Source organism: Haliotis cracherodii, unplaced genomic scaffold, assembly GCF_022045235.1.
Source record: "Haliotis cracherodii isolate W230 unplaced genomic scaffold, xgHalCrac1.p SCAF_3, whole genome shotgun sequence".
Lineage (NCBI taxonomy): Eukaryota > Metazoa > Mollusca > Gastropoda > Lepetellida > Haliotidae > Haliotis > Haliotis cracherodii.
Window position 1 is genome coordinate 13,626,824 of NW_027266286.1, and position 21,099 is coordinate 13,647,922.

Below are 21,099 nucleotides of genomic sequence, written 5' to 3' on the forward strand. Positions count from 1 at the left end.
GCCCTGTGCGTGTATCGCAGCTTGCAGATATGTCCACACACAGGAATAGCTGTGTTGTCGGCTTGGAGTCGGGATGACATGGCTAGAACATGTAATGATATCATTGACTGTCTCCTCCTCTCTGTCTTCAAGGTCACACTGGGATGGACCCACTCTGTGGTTTGGTGGACAGAGCGTCTATTGGAGAGCAGAGAGTCGGTGGTTTCATCACTGGCCGTGTCATACCCAAAAGTGTTGTTATCCTGCCTGGTTCTCGGCATTAAGGGGCTGAAACAAGGACTGGTTTGCTCGGAGTCAGTATACTGTGTCTGAGTGGGGTATTCATGTTAAACTGTGGCATGGTATCTCAGTGGGCTAGCACTATATGACCGGCATTAGTCTTTACAGCTGTGTTTATGAATGATAGTGTGTTAGTGTTAGCGTGTGCGTGTGTGTTAGTGTGTTAGATAATACTTTTCCAAATCCTTGCGATTCAAAGTATATGCATAGTAAATCACTCCTCTTTTATCCCTCTCTACAATGTTCTCAGCTGTGTGAAAGAGTCCAGGCTGCACCTGCCCTCAACCCTGTGTCATGCCACTCCTTGTGTCTCCAGGTCAGACTGTCCCACCCCCATCTACCCCACCCACCCTGCCTCACTCCCCATGTCCACAGATCAGACTGCCCCACCTACCCTGCCTCCCTCCCCCACATCCCCAGATCAGACTGCCCCACCCGCCCTGCCTCCCTCCACTTCCCCAGATCAGATGACTCACCCACCCTACCTCCCTCCCCAGGGTCCCCAGATCAGACTGCCCCACCCACCCTACCTCCCTCCCCAGCGTCCCCAGATCAGACTGCCGCACCCACCCTGCCTCCCTCCCCAGCGTCCTCAGATCAGACTGCCCCACCTACCCTGCCTCCTCCCCATGTCCCCAGATCAGACTGCCCCACCCCCAGTGCGCCTCACCTCTCCATTGTACCTTTATCCCCCACGTCCCCATATCCAACTGCCTTACCCACCCTGCTTCCATCCCCACGTCCCCAAATCAGACTGCCCCACCCAACCTGCCTCACTCCCCCACATCCCCAGATCAGACTGACCCACCCACCCTGCCTCCCTCCCCACGTCCCCAGATCAGACTGACCCACCCACCCTGCCTCCCTCCCCCACATCCCCAGATCAGACTGCCCCACCCACCCTGCCTCCCTCCCCAGCGTCCCCAGATTCGACTGCCTTACCCAACCTGCCTCCCTCCCCACGTCCCCAGATCAGACTGCCCCACCTACCTTGCCTCCCTCCCCATGTCCCCAGATCAGACTGCCCCACCCACCCTGCCTCCCTCCCCATGTCCCCAGATCAGACTGCCCTACCCACCCTGCCTCCCTCCCCACGTCCCCAGATCAGACTGCCCCACCCACCCTGCCTCCCTCCCCAGCGTCCCCAGATCAGAATGCCCCAACCACCCTGCCTCACTCCCCCACGTCCCCAGATCAGAATGCCCCACCCCCAGTGCGCCTCACCTCTCCATTGTACCTTTATCCCCCACGTCCCCAGATCAGAATGCCCCACCCCCAGTGCGCCTCACCTCTCCCTTGTACCTTCATCCCCCACGTCCCTAGATCAGGCAGCCCCACCCACACTGTGCCAGTCCCCCCCATGTCCCCAGGTCAGTGTGCCCCAGCACAGACATCCCCCTCCAGCAGCTGCAGTCTGGATGCCCCAAGAGGAATGATGTACTTCACAGCACTCCCCATCCATACAGTCATCAGAGTGGGCGGCTCCATATTATTGTCATCAATTCCTCTCTCAGAGGAATTTTAATTTCTCAATATCACAAAGAGCACTTTAGAAGCTCATAAGGGTGATCCTGCTTGTGGCTAGCAGGATGTTTGGATAAGTTAAGTGACATGGAAGTCAGGTATGCAGGAAATTGGAAATGCAGAATCATGCAGTGTGGTGAACATGTCATGTTGACCTTATCAGGTTTTTTTCAGGTTTTGACATAACTTGAACAGTATCCCTTACTGCCTCCGAAGCCATTATTGAACATGAAGGGATGCTAACAAAAAATTCAAAAAATAAAACATGTTTATTCACGGCAAACTTGTATTAAATATGACCACAGTAAACCACATGCTTGACATTTGATAGAGTGGGACAAATTGTATTGTTTCACCATCACTGGTCTCATGATAAGTCTCACAGTTGAGCTTTTATCAATGCGGATGAGAGCTCATGCAGGACTGCCCAGCCAAACACAACCAGTGAACACCTACAGGACCTGTGAAGATGGGGGTAGAATAGGTCTTCAGCAACCCATGCTTGTCGTAAGAGGAATCTAATGGGATTGGGTGGTCAGGCTTGCTGACCTGGTTGATGCATGTCATTGTATCCCGATTGCGTGGATCGATGCACATGATGTCAATCACTGGATTGTCTGGTCCAGACTTGATTATTTACAGACCACTGTCATATAGCGGATTATTGCTGAGTGCTGCGTTAAATAACAAACATACAAACAAACAAACCTTTCATGAATGTACTGTCACTGGATAAAGGACACATTGCCATGTTTTAACATTTGGAGCTGTTGTTGCAGTTGTTAAAGGGAGACAAAACTCACTCCAGTTGGCAGGCCGAAAAAGTTTGATTCAAGTCGTTAATTGATAAAACACGCTTGTAAGCAGCCGACCTGTGAAGATCCGGGGTAGAATGGGTCTTCAGCAACCCATGCTTGCTGTAACAGGTGACTATGCTTGTCATAAGAGGCGACTACAGGACTGGATGGTCAGGCTTGTGACTTGGTCGATGCATGTCATCGTATCCCAATTGTGTGGGTCGATGCTGCTGATGTAAATCACTGGATTGTCTGGTCCAAACTTGATTATTTACAGACTGCTGTCATACTGCTGGAATATTGCTGAGTGCGGCGTTAAACAGTAAACAAACAAACAAACAAACAAACACCTACAGACCAACAGGACTGCAGTGTTTCACTGTAGGATAATTCTTTCAAAAGACTTACTTCGTTCAACAGGGTTTTGACTGACACTTGTTTTATTAAGAGAAATATATCTGTTAGATTGACATGCATAATAACAGTCTTGCAGACAAAGCTGATGTGAAATGATTGACATTTGGTTTTAACTTAATATATCTTTAATAACCTTTTGCTCGATGTCCTAGCTATATCTTTCTGGAGGACATTTCTGTTACGATAGAACTTGCAGGAGTTAGATTTCCCCCAGCATAGACAAATAGGCCGGCGGAGGGATGTAATACGAGATATATCAGCCTGGGGAGTCCCAGGGCTAAAACATACTGATGTATATGTTGCTGATATTTGATTAGCTGTTTGTGAACTCTGACTTTTGTTGGATAACTCTTGCTTCATTCATCTTATGATCCTCACAGCTCCTGGTCGTCCCAGGAAACAGGTGTTGGGCAGTGTTTGCTGTTTTGTGATTATAAATAGAAAGATACTATCACCTAAAAAATAGCTTCATTCTTTTCTCATGAATAGATTACAGCTAGGCTACATGGAACAAACATTTGACAGTTCACGATGAATCTTAGATGAAGACACAGAGTCACCTTCAACAGACATGATGCTTTTTACAAAGAAAAAATGCAATCAGGGTAGTTTTTCAATTAATTTCTGAAGAGTGCAGCACAAAGCAGAGACTTGAGACCTGTAGGGATTAGAATAAGTCCCTGGAAAACCAGGCTATATTACATTAGACTTGCACAGGTCTCTGAGGCAATAATTATATGTTTTAATTATAATTTCTAGACTATGTAAATAATATGAACAAGTTGTCCCCTTTAGAGACTGGGGTCTTTGTACCGTCCACAACATCTCGACTTGCTCTTAGGAAGATAGAATTACTACACATCCATGGACTTATCTTTCAGTCCAGCCTTGGAGCAAGGCTAGTAGTACATATTGGAGGCAACTTAATGGGCAGGGATGGAAATTAGCACTAGCCCACTAGCCTGGACCAGTTTTGTTTTAAAGGTTGTGTTAAAGCTAATATACTGAATAGACTGAGTGGTCTGGCTCTGTGACTTTTTGATGCATGTCATCACGTCTGGGTGATTTTTATTGATGCTCATCATGTGGTCCAGACTGGATTATTCACATACCCCCATCGTATGGCTTTAGTTGTTTACCTTTAATTGTGAGACAGTAAAACAGGAACTACCGTATTCGACGTAATAAGTGCCCCGCTCTAATAAGCGCCCACGGCGATATTTGCTAATATATTGGCAAGTGAACTATTCCCATTAGCACCCCTTCCGATTGACCAATGTACACAAGACTTATTTATTCGCGTATAAAACGCACTCGTGTGTTACATGCACCCTTAATTATGGGCAATTAAATTCTGGAAAATATATCTGTCGTATATAAACAGTTCAGGCTCTGAGCATAATCCACAAAATTTATCTTTCAATTCTGTTTTTTTCTCCCAAAATAATATTCTAATAAGAGCCCCCTATTTCTAATTTTGAGAGCGCCCTGGGCCCTTATTACGTTGAATACGGTATGTAGAAAGCCCAAGGCATGGACTGATGTGTGTTGTTAGGTAAAAATATGTTGTAACATTGACTGTTCTCTCAATTTGCTGTGAGGAATACTAAATCGGATTAGGTTTGTAGATTCCTATCTAAATTACATCAGTGGCTATTATTGGAATATTGCGCTTATTTCAGTTGGATATCAAATGTCCCTTGTGAAATCATGTTTACGTCCATGATCTTAAATGAGGCTGAATTCAAATTGGTTTCACAAAGGACATACATTTGAAACTGATTGGAGTCCAATGTGGACTATCCATAATATGAGTAGGTGTCGTATTGTGAAGGTGAACCAAATTGAATTTTGATTACTCACATGATGTATAGACACAGATCATTTAAATTTTTAAATCTCACTGTGAGATGACAAGTCTTCAAAAAATGCAAGTTACCCCTAATTTTTCCTTTAAACATGGATGTGTTTAAAACTCACAATTGATTAGGATACTGAATTATATAATCCCTAATGAGATTTAGTCAAAAGAATTGTTCAGGCAAATTATTATTGTTATTATTATCATTATTATTATTGAATTTTACTTGTGTCTGTGGAATCAAATATCTATATTTTGACAAACTGTTTTAGTGTCAGGTAGTGTGAGATGACCAAGTCCGCATTAAATCATTTACATACAATCCTGCCTGTGTAAGTTTCAGATGTAAACAAATATCAATTAAAAGCTGTATTTATAATATACCTGGGAATAATCTGAAAATTAATATTTATGAAGGTAAGGAAATTGAACAGAGAGCAGATGAATACTGACATTAAGCTATGATTACAAGACAACTACGGGAAATCCAGTCTTTATATTACTGTTGCAGCTCTCTATTATGTTCATTGTCCTCCCAGACATTTTATAGTAATCCTGTCAATAGGTTGTTGTTGGTATCGCAAATTGACGGTGTACACACGCTGCCTCGAGTCAGCACATTATCTCCCAGCCAGCTCAGCGTCTATGCTCCACTGCAAACTCGTGTAATCTGTTCATCCCACCTCCCTGCCTACAGTCGTGTATGTGGAAAAACCTACCTGTTAACAACTCCCATTGTAAATTATATAACAGCATGATTAATGATCTAACCATGCTCACCCAGAAGATCTGATGGAAGTCAGTGTTCTGGAAACAGACAGTGAGTGGAGTTTGGAAGGCGGACGTGAGAGGGGTTGAACAGGCACGCGAGTCCGCTAGCCTTTGGAGTGAGTACGGCAGACTATTCAGGGTGGGCCAAGTGAGGGATCAGTACTCTACAGCCTGTCTTGACCCATATTAACTTGGTCAGATTGCACATGTTTCTATCTCCGAGTTAGCAGTGAAAGGTGCTATAATGACTGTGATGATATGGATTACACTGAAATAGGGGATTCGTATTGGATTGTATATTTCCCAGGTGGGTGATATGGACGTTGTTTGTTTACATATTTTCATGTGTGGTGTTTATTGCTTGTTATACTGTGGTGTTCGGTGATATGGTAATTAGCATGGAGTCATTCTAGCGAAGGGGAATACTCCAGAGGATTATAAAGAAAGAGAAAGTTATGCTAATGGTAGTTAAAGTAAGAGGGGCTGTTATGGGAAAAAGTCATACTGAAATTCACAACTTTCTTTAGTCCATGTCGTTACATAACATCTATTCTGATGCAATTATTGAGCTCTGTTTTCTGAAGCTTGTATCTTTGTCCAAATACTTAAAATTTGACCTGCTGCTCATTTATCACTGTGAGAAAGTATGAAAACGCTGACCTAAATGTTGGCAGGTGTTATTGATTATGCAGAAAGGTGCTGATAAAAAAGAGATAGAATAGAAGATCATTTAACGGGTAGCCAACTGTTCCCATGAAAGACGCAGCAAGGAGCTTCATGGGTGTGTAAACATCTATTATGGCCAGTAAATCATATTTGCTATCACATATTACAAATCTAAGGTATGCTTTTGGCAAGTTTTTTTTCACAAAGGTATATATGGTGGATAGATACGTGTTGTATTTCATCATATAACCATTTCCTTGGTTATAAAAATCATAACGATGTAAAGGACGATTAAGGAAATATTTCATGAAGAGCAACAGATATTTATGTTTATCAATATTAACAATGTCCTATTTTCTGTGCAAATAGTACACCAAGTGTGCAACTTATCATATTTGGACAGTGTGTAGTGTTAAGTGCTACTTCCCTCACAACTCATGGTGTTTGTTCATTTGTTTGAATGACAAGGTGGATATATTTGAACAACACTGTGCCATTGATAGTCCTTAATTCAGTGTTCAGTCCAAATGGCTGGCAGCTACAGTAGGTTGGTGTACAGTGTACTGTCCAATGTCGCTCCAAGCTCCTCGCAGCTATACGTCTGGGGAGAGTTCACGATAGTGTGCTCAGTGATGCACAGTTCTCATTAACTTCACCGACTTGATTGATGCCGTTAAGACAGTTATAACCCGGTTGCTCTGTGTGAACAGACCTTCAAGGTGTTTGTGACACATGTACCACTGAAAAGAATTTTAAAAACTCCCAGGTTATTTTTATGCTTTTTTTTCATTTAGAAATAGACCGACGTCTAGTCTCTGAAATGAACATATCTTACAGAAAACAACAGTTGTTAAATTATCTTTATAATAATATAATAAAAAGGAGCCCAGAGACCTTCATTTTCAGATACTGCAGTAATCTAGACTTGCCAAACATTATAGACTTGCATGGGCTGTATTGGATATATTTGTTTCAGGGTCTGTATGACAGACTAATGTTGAAAGGACTATGAAAGAATTGTGTGTTCTTTTACTTCTTTTGAGTAGAATACAAGTAGCACGGCTTATTTGTTAATCATTAGACTATATTACATATATGGCAGACCAAAATTGCGGAAAAAATATAACGATTAGAGGAGTCTTTTTATCATATCGCAGCATTAGTCTTGTCATTGATTTCAACAATGAATCTATTTTTAAGTTGGCCAATAAGTGAAGGTTAGTTACACTTATTCTGGAAAGCATCTTATTTTCTATGTTTCCCCAACCAAAAATACTTTGTGAACAAATTACAGAAAATCTATATGTTTTTGTAAAACAATCTGTAAACTGAAGTAAGTTTTAAGAATAAACATAACTGCTATAATTCTACTCGGGATCACTGCAGATAATGTAATCTGAATTAGATCAAATTTAGAATGAAACTTACAGTCCTCTCTGTACAGTCCACGTGTGTGTGTGGCTGTTTGTACTAGTCCGGACTTATGCTGGGTTTATAGTGCTTGCCTACTGAGAGACCATGCCGCAGTTTAACATGGATACCCACTCAGAGACATCATTCTGACTCCGAACCGACCAGGTTTTTTTTCATCTTTTGGTATGACTGGGGATCAAACCACCAGCCTTCTGCTCTCCTGGTAGATGCTCATTCACTTGACCACGTAGGGTGTTTAAGGCATATAGTGAATAGTATTTGTGACAGATCCAATATCCGAGGGATCACCATGAATAACAGACTACTGGTGTGACAATCTATTTGTGTGTGTTTTATCTGAAGTTAACTATACATACTCTGGTTAATGCATGCCAGTATGCCATGTTAGCCACTAGTCCAAAGCCCTAATCTAGTCAAATTTCTAGTCAAGTAGAATAAGCTGATACCAGTTCATAAATGCTTAGAGTAAAATCTACTGAAAATAATATCAAGATACAAGTTACAGGTTTAGAGTCCAGCTATATGAAGGCGGTCTGTAAATCGTGACTGGACCAGACAATCCAGTGATTGATGTGACGAGCATCTTTTTGCACAATTGAGATACGATGACATGCATCATCCAAGTCAGCGAACTTACAACAAACCACCCGATCCCGTTAGTTGCCTTTACGGCCAGTACAGATTCCTTGGGGCCAGTACAGATTCATGGGGGCCAGCACAGATTCCTGGAGGCCAGCACAGATTCCTGGGGGCCAGCACAGATTCATGGGGGCCAGTACAGATTCCTGGGGGCCAGCACAGATTCCTGGGGGCCAGCACAGATTCCCGGGGCCCAGCACAGATTCATGGGGTCCAGTACAGATTCATGGGGGCCAGCACAGATTCATGGGGGCCAGCACAGATTCCCGGGGGCCAGTACAGATTCATGGGGGCCAGCACAGATTCATGGGGGCTGGTACAAATTTCCTAGATTCTCCATTGTTTTAACATTACAAGGGTAGTACATCTCAATCCTTGCTAGTAAGGCTGTTGAGGTTAGTTGTAACCCTTCTTCAAGTTAGGAGTGGTAGATTCAAGAGTTTGTACAGGGTTTGTGTCAGTCTGACTAAATGATGATCGTCTTGATAGTTTTACTACAGCAGAAAGACCTCATTCACTATTAACTGTGCGTTCAGCTGCATTAAACACAAACAGATGAAAAAGAGCCCATATTGTTTGGTTGCTGTTTGAATGAATTGTTTGCGTTCAACACGTGACGTTTCGGAGAACGCCGGCAATGAAAAGAACATGAATGTGAGCTGGTTTACTACTTTTATTGATGCCGTATTTAAGTGGTTTGTAAAGAAATAGATTGAATTGACAGGTATTTGATGGAATAGACGTGTGGGTGGAAACATGGCCCTGTTGTGCTGACACTGATGAATGAAGCTGCTGTTTAGGGAGTGCTCGTCATGTGCAGCAACATGGCTGCACTCACGTCACCACTGCTGCTGTAATGTTCATGTCTCTCAATTGCTGGAGCATATTTTGGATATTTTTGTAACCTCACATATTAACTATTGTCATGAATGAAAAAATATGAATTCATTAAAAATTCAATCACATCATTCATTCATTCATTCATTCATTCATTCATTCATTCATTCATTCATTCATCCACCACATCCATCATTCATTCATTCACCTTTAATTATTCAATCACCTATCATTCATTCATTCATTCATTCATTCATTCACCCATTCTTTCATCCACCTTTAATTATTCAATCACCTACCATTCATTCATCCACCACATCCATCCTTCACTCATTCACCCATTCTTTCATTCCTTTCTTAATTGATTCACCCCTGACACTATCCGTTCTTCAGTTGCCCAGAAATGCAGAAGTAATCCCCCATCAGATAACAGTAAGCTAGCAGAAAATCCCCTTACACAGGTGCCACATGACGAGAAAAAACAGCTCATTGCATAATTACTTCTACCTGAGAAGACGTAATCCGTCCTGGAATGTGTAGGATGTTTGCCCTTAGGGAGCCCGAGTTTGTAGATGAGATTTCATGTCACTTCTCTGGTTAAACACCAATAAGTCTTCAGGTTGTGTTTTTACCTTGGGCACATTTTCTTGATTAAAAGTCAACAAGGTTTATGCTGCATTAGATGCAAAAACCTGTTGAGATATTTTCAGAAATGCGGAATGTTAGGCCCAGTGACAAATACATCAAGATATGCCTGGTGATAAGCGTGTAAGTGATTTCTCAAAATGTTTTGGTTTATTGCAAGATAAAAGATAAGGATGTAGAGGTATTTCAAGAGGTGGAGCATGGAGATGATTTGTTGATGATTGAGAGAAAGTATGGGGTTAGCGAGTGGGGGAGAAATGTTATATATTAAGATCGGAAGGAAGGAGGAAAAAGAATGAAAGAATAAAAAGATGTAACAAGGAATGGAGAATGCAAAATGCAGGGCCTGGGTTCGTTGGTTGGTTGGTTGTTTAACGCTTCACTCAGCAATATTCCAGCTATATGACGGCGGTTTGTAAATAATCAAGTCCGGACCAGACAATCCAGTGATTGGTATCATGAGCAGAAGAGGGGAGAGACTTGAGGAAAGAAGTCTGTTAACTGGAGATGTGAGATGTAAAGAAGAAGGAAGAATCAATTCATGGTTTTAATAAATGTCCAGAAGCTTTATATTTATTTAAGTTTCTTCTTGGGGATTTATGGATATGACTGAACAACTGTATGACATATATGCTGGTATAACACTTAGAACTATAGAGATGTATGATTTATGGAATATGTTGCACATAGAGACAATCAACTGTATGATATATGGAATATGTTGCACATAGAGATAATCTACGGTATGATATATGGAATGTGTTGCACATAGAGATAATCAACTGTATGATATATGGAATGTGTTGCACATAGAGATAATCAACTGTATGATATATGGAATATGTTGCACATAGAGATAATCTACTGTATGATATATGGAATGTGTTGCACATAGAGATAATCAACTGTATGATATATGGAATATGTTGCACATACAGATAATCTACTGTATGATATATGGAATATGTTGCACATAGAGATAATCTACTGTATGATATATGGAATGTGTTGCACATAGAGATAATCAACTGTATGATATATGGAATATGTTGCACATACAGATAATCTACTGTATGATATATGGAATATGTTGCACATAGAGATAATCTACTGTATGATATATGGTACACAGACATGACAGATATATGTGGGTACAACACAGCTATGATGCTATCAGTGCTGCACTGTGCTACACTGCGCTACTCCTGAGATACACTTTGTCCAGCTTGTACAGAGAGTGTCATCAGATTGGCCTGCGGTTCATACCTATTTGGGAAGGCTATTTCTGATTGCACACTTGGGGATAAAACCCATCCCCCTCACTCACTCTGTGGATGTGCAGGTACACTGGTGGCTATCTGACACCCAGAACACAGTCAGGGCATGAAACCCATCCCCCTCACTCACTCTGTGGATGTGCAGGTACACAGGTGTCTATCTGACACCCAGAACACAGTCAGGGCATGAAACCCATCCCCCTCACTCACTCTGTGGATGTGCAGGTACAGAGGTGTCTATCTGACACCCAGAACACAGTCCGGGCATGAAATCCATCCCCCTCACTCATTCTAGTGTGTAGATATGCAGGTACACAGGTAGCTATCTGACAGGTGTGTAGGCCGTCCACCCAGAACACAGTCGGACGACGCCAGCACAGATATCCGAAGTGTGTCAGATTACATGGGGGCAGATAAGACCTGTCAGAGTATCATATTAGGATTGTCTTGAGAGTGAGAGGTTCAGATTGATATGTGATGACTTTTTCTGATGGGTATCATGGGCGGATACAGCTTTTTTGAAAAGGGGGGTTGCACAATTAAGATCTATTTATTGTCTTTGGTTGTAATATATACAGAAATAAAGATTTTTTTTCGAAATAAAAAGGGGGGGTGCGCACCCCTGCACCCCCCCTCTGTATCCGCCCCTGGGTATGTTGTCAGGACATTTGAATAAAGTTTCTGTTTCCTTCATGGCTCATGTGACCTGAAGCCTATGATGACTTGACCTTAGTGTGTATGTAATTGGGTTATTTTTTGGCAGGAGGTGAATTATGATTTTGTATTTGTACATTGATAGAGATTGGTTGGTTGGTTGGTTGGTTTGTTGTTTAACGCCACGCTCAGCAATATTCCAGTTATATGACTGCGGTCTGTAAATAATCGAGTCTGGACCAGACAATCCAGTGATTGATATCATGAGCATCGATCCACGCAATTGGGATCGATGACATGCATCAACCAAGTCAGCGAGCCTGACCACCCGATCCCGTTAGTTGCCTTTTACGACAAGCATAGTCACCTTTTATGGCAAGCATGGGTTGCTGAAGACCTATTCTACCCCAGAATCTTCACGGGTCCATTCCAGAGAAGATGGAGAGCAGACAGGGTTTTCAGACCAGTATATTCTGTGACTGTCACATCATTCACTCGGCAAAGTTTACAAAATAGGAGTAGGTTTTTTTTATTCACTTTAAACCTGTGATGCCCCAATTAGAGGTCTCATTGGTTGGAAAGTTTAGTATCAATTATCAACTCAAAAGTATCACGATATGTCAATTAATAACAAAATTAGGGGTCCAGGCGGTCCGCTGTGCAGAGTTGTGTCTTTTGGGCACGCCAGAAACCTATCATCGTGAGTTCGTATCTCGGTTCGTCATGTTTGTGTTTTTAGGTTTGTAAGCACCATACCCATGCTCGTGGTTTTCACAAAAGTGGTAAACGTCTTGGACCTGCAACCCTTCTGGCTTTCCACCAACATTAAGGTGACACGCCCAGATACAACTGGAATACTGTTCAAAGTGGCGTTAAACTCAACTCACTCACTCACTCACTCACTCACTCACTGTTGAGAATTGATTTTTTTTCTGACTTCGTATTGTCATGAACACACAGTGCCATTTAGAAAGTGGTCAAATGTAACAAATGTTATATTTCATCAGCAGTGAATTTTTAATTTAGTATCGATATTCATCAATTTGTATCGATACAGTATCGACATAAAAAATGTTTCAGTGTGTCAGTATCCCAACCTACATGCCATCCCTGCCTCATTGTGTGTGAGGGTTTCCTGTGTTGGTTTCACTGACCCCCGTAATTCTTCCTCATCACCTAGTGCCAGTGGCTCCCACTGATGAATGTTCGGGTCAGGTAGTGGTGATGGCTACACTGGGTAGGTCCAGGCGATGACCAGGTGGTGGATACAAGCCATAATTACCTAGCTCCGTAACATATTAACCTACTGAACTTCCTATGTAGACATATATGGCTGATGTGAGGTACTGCCATGTTGAAGGTATGTCCCGTGAGGATGCCGTTCTTCTGACAGTTAACCTACTTGCTCACAGATTGTTGACTGTAGGAGACTATGGAGGAGAAACATTATGTCAGTCTCCGTGAGAGAGTAAATATTTAGGCAGGTAAGAAATTAGTGGCAGGATGGCAGGAGCTGGGTTGATGAAGCTGAAGCTTGTATCGAAACTGAGGAAATGTTTGTGAGCAGCCTAATCTGTGATGGAATGTAGTTCACATTCCTCGTCAAATGACTGATTCGAACAGTGTGAATAGTTTATATCAAGATAACAGCTGTAGGTAATTGTTTAGTTGTTGTTCGTGAAATATATTCATAGTGACAAATATCTGCAAGATTTTTGATAATCCTTGAAGATTATTTACTGAGGATGTATGCATTATCATCATCAAGCAGGTTAGAAGAACTAGTCATCTGTATCTCTGAACTCATCAACCAATAAGATTATAGCTTGGTTGAGAGGATATTTAATTAACATGTGTAAATAGCTTAACATTTTATGATATCTTTACATATTTTATGTAAAGTTAAGAGGATATATAATTACTAGTATGCACAGTATAAAATATCTTTTTTTTTTTGAAGAAAAACCTACAAAGTGTAACATTCTTGAATAATCAAAGGCTGTAGGAATAAATCACACTTTATCCAAAAGCAGTAAAGTGAAGTATATATTGTGTGAATATTGCTCAAACTTTCTGCATCGACACATCCCAACATCAGTTTTAGGTCAATTTGTCAAGGTCAGGGAACCGAAACCATTTTTCACTATCATTCTCTGAACAAGGTAGATGGTATGGATGTCACAGTATCGCCCCTTACACTGTACTGCTTTGTCTGTTTTTCAGATCCTGATACAAATATATCCGATACAGCCCATGCAAGTCTATAATGTTTGGCAAGTCTAGATTGTTGCAGTATCTGAAAGTAAAGGTCTCTGGGCTCCTTTTTATATTTTTATTAAGACAGTTTAACAACTGTTTCTTTTCTGTACGATATGTTCATTTCAGAGACTAGATGTTAGTCTACATACCGCCATTAATTGCCTCTCTATACTTTCACGACTCTGGGGATCTCTCTCCCTCTCCGTCTTGCTGTGGGAGAGTTCCACTGCACATGGAAGTGCTATACTGTAACCTGATACCTCGCACTGATAACTGCAGTGTTTTTTATCCTCCCCGACAGTTATTTTTGAATGTTGAGTTGTTGGAGCCTCGTCCCCCATCCAACTCATCGGCTGTCCCCATGTCCAATTCCTGTTTTCATGGACATGGGGTTTTCCCATCCTGCTGACGCAACACTCACTTGTATTGGATGTCTTTGAGAGTTGAAAACCGTCAATTGTTTTTGTTCTGGCGCCGCCTCCCTGAAGGAGAATTACATCGGAAGTGAGAGCTATATCGGATAGCTGGATGTGCCGGGAAGCTATTTTGGTGTGTGTGTTAATTTCTTCGTCAACCGAGGAGCCATGAGGGTGGAGTTTAATTGTGCTGTGTTTAAATTACCTTTCACAAATTTAGCAAACTCAGCGAATCTGTGATAAAGGTGAGAAGTATCCGAGAACTGGCAATGTTTACAAGTTTACCTAATTTCAGTAAGTCTATTTTTGTGTCAGATTCACAATTGTGTTTTGTTGGGGAATGTACAATTAATATGGTTTTGTATATTTGGTATTGATGTCTTGGTCATGTGTTTTGTTTACATGTGGAGTGAGTCGGAAAGCAAGTCTAGGTTGGATCTCAGAGTATGTTCAAGATATAAACATATGTTATGATAAATTGCAATGACATTTTGGTGGCATTCTTTTTTGTTTGGAATTAGTAGACTGACAACACACCATTGCTTCTACTGTCATCACTCAGGTTGAATATTTCGATTTACCTCAGTATGAACTGTAGGGCTGAGTGTGTTAGAGACGTTGAGATGTTGTTGTTGTTGGATGGTGTATATGCTGGTTATCACATGGCAATAGTCACCCACCACTTGTGTAGTAAGGTCATTGATTTGTCTGACTGTGTTGGAGCCAAAAGGGGACATTGCAATAACAGTGTCCCAAAGCTTGCGGACTGGGAACCTACTGCACATTTTACATCATAATCAATCATTGTGATTTGCTAGAATCTAGTTTCTGTGAGTTTAATTTCATTATTTTGCCGTAAGCTTTGTTCTGTGGTGCCTTTTGTCTCGATTTAAGGGAGTTTAGTATCACTTTGATGGATTGGGGGCGGGGGACTTTGGATATGGTGTGTGAAGGATAGTTGATGGTGTTAAGGGGTAAGGGGTTGGGGATATCAGATGGGGCTGGGGGGTACTGGATAGGGGTGAAGGATAGTAGATGGTGTTAAGGGGTAGGGGGTTGGGGATATCAGATGGGGTGGGGGGTATCAGATGGGGGTGGGGGTACTGGATAGGGGTGAAGGATATGGGTGAAGGATAGTAGATGGTGTTAAGGGGTAGGGGGCTGGGGGTATCAGATGGGGGTGGGGGGTACTGGATATGGATGAAGGATAGTAGATGGTGTTAAGGGGTAGGGGGATGGGGGTATCGGACTTTGGATACGGGTGGAGGACAAGGGTGAAGTATAGTGGGTGGTGCTAGGGGGTGGGGGATATTGGCTGGGGGAGGTTTCAGATAGGGGTGGGGAGTAGTGGTGAGGGATAGGGGGTGGGGGATATTGGCTGGGGGAGATGGCACAATGTCCTGAGATATATTTACATCTGTATCAAACACCTATCTAATAATCTAATCTATTTAAATAGTGTCAAGTTCCAGTTAGGCTGCTCACAATCTATTTTACATAATTACTCTGCCAGGTGTTGAGTTATTATAAGCTCTACATATATCATCATAGTCAATCAATGCCAAAACCAAAATAAATATTCTTTTCAAAACAATTGATCCCTTCCAAATATTATATTGTAAATGTTACGGGTGTTCAAAGCCTTAAGCACTGCAGACATCAGTTGAAAGGAGCCTAGTGGTTAAAGTGTTGATCACACTGGTCACGCAGGTTCGAATCTCCACATTGGTACCATGTGTCAAGCCGGTTCTTGGTACTGCATGACATGGCTGGAATCGTGGTAAAATTAGCTCAAATGGAATCGGAATATCATGAACTTTCGTTGTAGTTGTATTATGGAAAAGCTTTTAGTTATGATGTTCCTTTTTGAACAATGCAGTTTGAATTATCAACATTTGATTGTCAGAGAAACGAGTTCAATTCTAACAATGTCAGAATGGTTGATCTGAATCTCTCTATTGTGTTCGCCCTGACCTCTTTCACAGAGTCGTAATTTAACAGGATCATTCTTTGCCTCTTGCATCTTCTTAATTTCCTCGTTGACAAATTAAATGACAGTGTTTAGCAAAAGAAATCCGAACAATTGTGTACTTCAGATATAAAACACACACTTGGCTCACTTATCGCAGCCTAATAGCATCAGATTCTTTCTGACACGATACTGACCTTCACCTTTGGGACGACTAAATGAGTAAGGGTGAAAAGATTTTAGAATTACCGCGTAAGTATTTCTATCTGGCTTGAGGATGTGCAGTGCTGTCGAGGGAAGTTTCTGCGATGGCTCAATCTCACGAGGCCAATGTTCTCACTGTCTATAATTACTGATTTACACTTCCCTAATGATTTTTAATCACAGAGGCCATGAATGTGTAAACATTGATTTGTTTCTCTGTATTTATGTCAGCAAGTCCGGTAATTAGATTCTGATGAGACTATGTGTTGCCTGGGGTACTGGATTGCATTGCAAAATATACACGTGGTCGGTTCCAAATTCAATTTAGGACAGTTAATCTAAAGGTAACCTCGCTCTTCATTGAAAACATAGTAAGTTTATGTCCCAAATGAATCAAGTTTTATTCTGTTTGTTTTTTGTTTCATGACGGAATCAGCAATATTCCAACTATGTGACAGCGGTCTATAAATAACCAAGTCTCGACCAGACAATCCAGTGGTTTACGTCATGAGCACCCATCTGCAGAATTGTAAATTTTAAATATCAAGTTAGAAGCAGTCGTGAAATAAAACTCTACTGAACCAGTAATGAAACTACAAGGACCATATTGAATAAGGAAGTTTCGATAAGTGTACCCATGGGGCAGGTAAGAGGCGACTAACGGGATCGGCTCGCTGACTTGGTTGATGCATGTCATCGATCCCAATTGCGTGGATCGATGCTCATTTCAATCACTGGATTTTCTGGTCCAGACTTGATTATTTACAGACCGCCGTCATATAGCCATCGCTATATAAGTGCAATAATCTTGGACGTGACGTTAAACCCCATTTCACCTCACCTAACCTTATGAGGGTGTGCTGTGAGTGAGTGGGTGAGTGATTTGGGTTTAACGCCACTTTGAACAGTATTCCAGTTGTATCGTGGCATGTCAGCTTAATGTGGGAGGAAAGCCCAGAGTGATGCAGGTCTCAGACATTTACCACTTTGGGGAAACCCACGAGCATGGGTATGGTGCTGACAAACCTAGAAACATAATCGGGGCGAACCAGGATTCGAACCCACAATCATAGGTATTTGGCATGCCCAAGGGACGCAACTCTGCACAGCAAATCGCGGCGCCTTAAACGACTGGGCCACCCGTGCCCCCGGGTGCATTGTGGTGAAGCTACAAGCATGAATGGAATATTGTGAGACTATAAACCAATGTGATGCTGTCTGCAGGAGCTTTGATGGAACATGACCAGTCTGTCTTACAGACCCTGATACAAATATATCAAATACATCCCATGCAAGTCTATAATGTTTGGCAAGTCTAGATTTTTTCAGTATCTGAAAATGAAGAGTCTCTGGGCTCATTTTTATTAAATTTTTCTGAAGATAATTTAACGACTGTTTTTTTTCTCTGTACAATATGTTCATTTCAGAGACTAGATGTTAGTCTAGAACATGACATGGAACCCGGTGTGATGATCTTGCCTCCGGGCAAAGCAAGCTCTCCCTGTTAAAGTAGTTTTCCTTATTGCAAGCATGTGGCATCACTTGGAACCTGTGAATGGTGGGCTAAATTTGACTCAACTATCATAAAAATCTGCTATCTTTCCCTCACAGAGATTTCTCCATTCATTCATCAACACAGCTGTGCATATTCCAATCTTATTCCGCCGTCTGATGTCCTGACATTTGTTGGGGAACAGTTTCCAAACAGGATACCATCACTTAATGTTTAATAAAGGAAAATTTCATTGAACAACCGACATATATCATGTTGTGCTGTGAGGTTAGAAAATGAATTCCTATTTATGGTCGTATGTAACAATTACTATGAGTGAAGAAACATGTATACTGTACAAAAAAAGGTAGGGATCATGAATATTTTGGGGGGATTTTTTTGTGTAGTGAGGACTGATCGTCTTTAAGGTGTACAGTATATAAAAAATATTTCATGATCCCTGACTTTTTTGTGCAGTATATATTTGTAGGACATTAACAGATCTAGTTAATTAACTAATGTCAAAAAGAAATGGCAAACTACTACAAAATATTGTTGTGTGTTCACTACGGCTGATACGATTCACTCGCATATTCGGTGGATCAAACCGTATCCATTCATGAATTGAGTTCATTATTCGTTGCCACTAGAATCGAATATTTATGAACATTAAAATACCCATAAGTACGTATTATATGCATAGATTTCTTCAAAAGACAACACCCTTATGCTATTTAATTTGACAGAATTGTGGTCACTGGTCATTGTCGCATTTGAGCAGATACTAGAACCTGGATAAGTGCAGTATATAAATGTATAATATATTAATAATTGACAAACCATGTCAAATAATTTATGTTGTTATTGCTTTACTGAATATAAAAATACATCAGCTGCTGATTTGTTATTGTATTCGTGAATTAATATTCGTATTCGTTATCCTATATTCGTGATATGAATCGTATTCACCTCATAGTGTATTCGTTGCAGCCCTAGAGTTCACCATGCTTGGTTAGAAAAGCAATATATCCATGCCTTGTGATAAAATGTGCTGTGGGCAGTGTTTGAAATAATTTTAAAACCCAACAAGACAGTAGGGTAGGTAACCCATAAACGTTGCCTTCCCATCTTCAAAGCAACCTGTCAGCATTCAGTCATAAACATTGAAAAAAAGAGAGACAAATTGCGTCTTGATTCAGTTGAAATAACACGAACAATTACTTGAGAATTTATAAAGAGTTATGAGAAAATGTAGGTACATGTAGTCAAAATTATCTGCCAGACAGTCGGGCAGCTGGAGGAAAATTTCATGCGGCCCGACAGAAAAGTTACCACGGGCAGGGGGGCTGGCAGTTATTTTGAACATTGAGCTATATATACCGTATTTGACGTAATAAGTGCCCTGCTCTAATAAGCGCCCACGGCGATATTTGCTGATATATTGGCTAGTGAACAATCCCAATTAGCAACCCTTCTGATTGATGAATGTACACAAGACTTATTTATTCATATATAATACGCACTCGTGTGTTATATGCACCCTTAATTATGGGCATTTAAATTCTGGAAAAATATATCTGTCGTATATAAACATTTCAGGCTGTCGGCATAAACCAGGAAATTTATCTTTCAACTTTTTTTCACCAAAATAATATTCTAATAAGAGCCCTATATTTCTAGTTTTGAGAGCGCCCTGGGCGCTTATTACATCGAATACGGTAGTTGAAGTTGTTATATAGGTGTTGTGTCCTCAGTAAGTGTGTGATAGATATAAACATTGCCAGGTCTTGACAGATTGAGTAGTGTGTTGTACGGTAAATAGTTGACTTTACTATTGAACTCGTGGATTGAACAAGGACGGTGTGCCTAGTGGTTAAAGCGTTGGCTTGTCATGCCGAAGCTTGGACATTGTTACCATTTGAGGAATCAACACCAGGATCTTAATACGACAAGCCAACACTTTAACTATTATGCCACTCTGTTATCCCTTACTGAAGCTGACCCAGTGAAGATCCAAGCCTTTGGAAACCCATTCTTGTCAAAAGAGGAAAATTGGGTGGTCAGACTCGCTGATAATTGGTTGATGCATGTCATCGATCCCAATTGTGTGGATTGATGCTCATTATGTTAATCACTCCATTGCCTTGTCCAGACTCTATTATATACAGACTGGCATCATATAGCTGAAAAATTGCTGAGTGCGGCATTAAACAAAAAACACAAATAGAGCTGAAACAATGTGCCTTTAGACAAACGCTGTCTTCTCTGTTTTCTCTACCTCCACAAGCACGACCTCCTTAGACAAGGGCATTAATTCTGTCACTTTCACTACCATTGGTCTCACCGAAAAGGCATTCTCATTGTTACATGCGTTATTGTACAATAACATGATTGTGCTGTGACATTGCACTTGCCATGTCTCGGAATGTAAACGTGTGGAGGTTATGTTTGCCTGTACCCCCTCTGTTGATGCCTGTATAAAATCATTTAATGTTGCTGCAATGTATCTTAACTTTGTAGCAGCTCATTTACACAAGAATTTATTCTGTTTTGTTTCTGCATGACTAGAATAACAATTACAATTGTGTCATGTCCTTGAAACTATTTTCTCAACGGAATACAGCATTGAAAATATTATTGAAATTTAGGGAACCTGTCAAAACCCAATTGTGAGAAATTCAAGTATCAGAGGTCCCTAGCTTCAAATGCTGTAACAGAAAAATTCAATGAGCCCCTGACACACTCAAAAACATCAGAATAAGGCTTTGTTTTTGAAACAGATATCGTTCATAACATTTAGCATTAATATCCATGTCACCTAGTGCAGTACAAGGCTATTCAATCTGCAGTCTGTCCTGAATACAAAACCAGGTCAGTGCGACCTGACTGATAACTTGTGTTAAAGACCCACCAACCTTCTGATCACATCGACCCCTTGATCCCAGTGAGAGGATTGTA

General features: G+C 41.2%; 1 protein-coding gene across 6 annotated transcripts in view; it reads left to right on the forward strand.

Annotated features, from left to right (window-relative positions):
• Positions 1 to 21,099, forward strand: part of LOC139473657 (dystrophin-like) — a 452,560-nt gene that overhangs the window by 117,915 nt on the left and 313,546 nt on the right. The window contains exon 1 of one of the 6 annotated variants that reach the window (XM_071256345.1): positions 5,667 to 5,956. The exons of 4 other annotated variants lie outside the window; for them this stretch is intronic. The gene's annotated coding sequence lies outside the window, so the exon portion shown is untranslated. Of the gene's footprint in view, positions 1 to 5,666; positions 5,957 to 14,731; positions 14,771 to 21,099 lie in introns of those variants that run through there. One more of the 6 variants, XM_071256346.1, reaches the window with a different exon arrangement.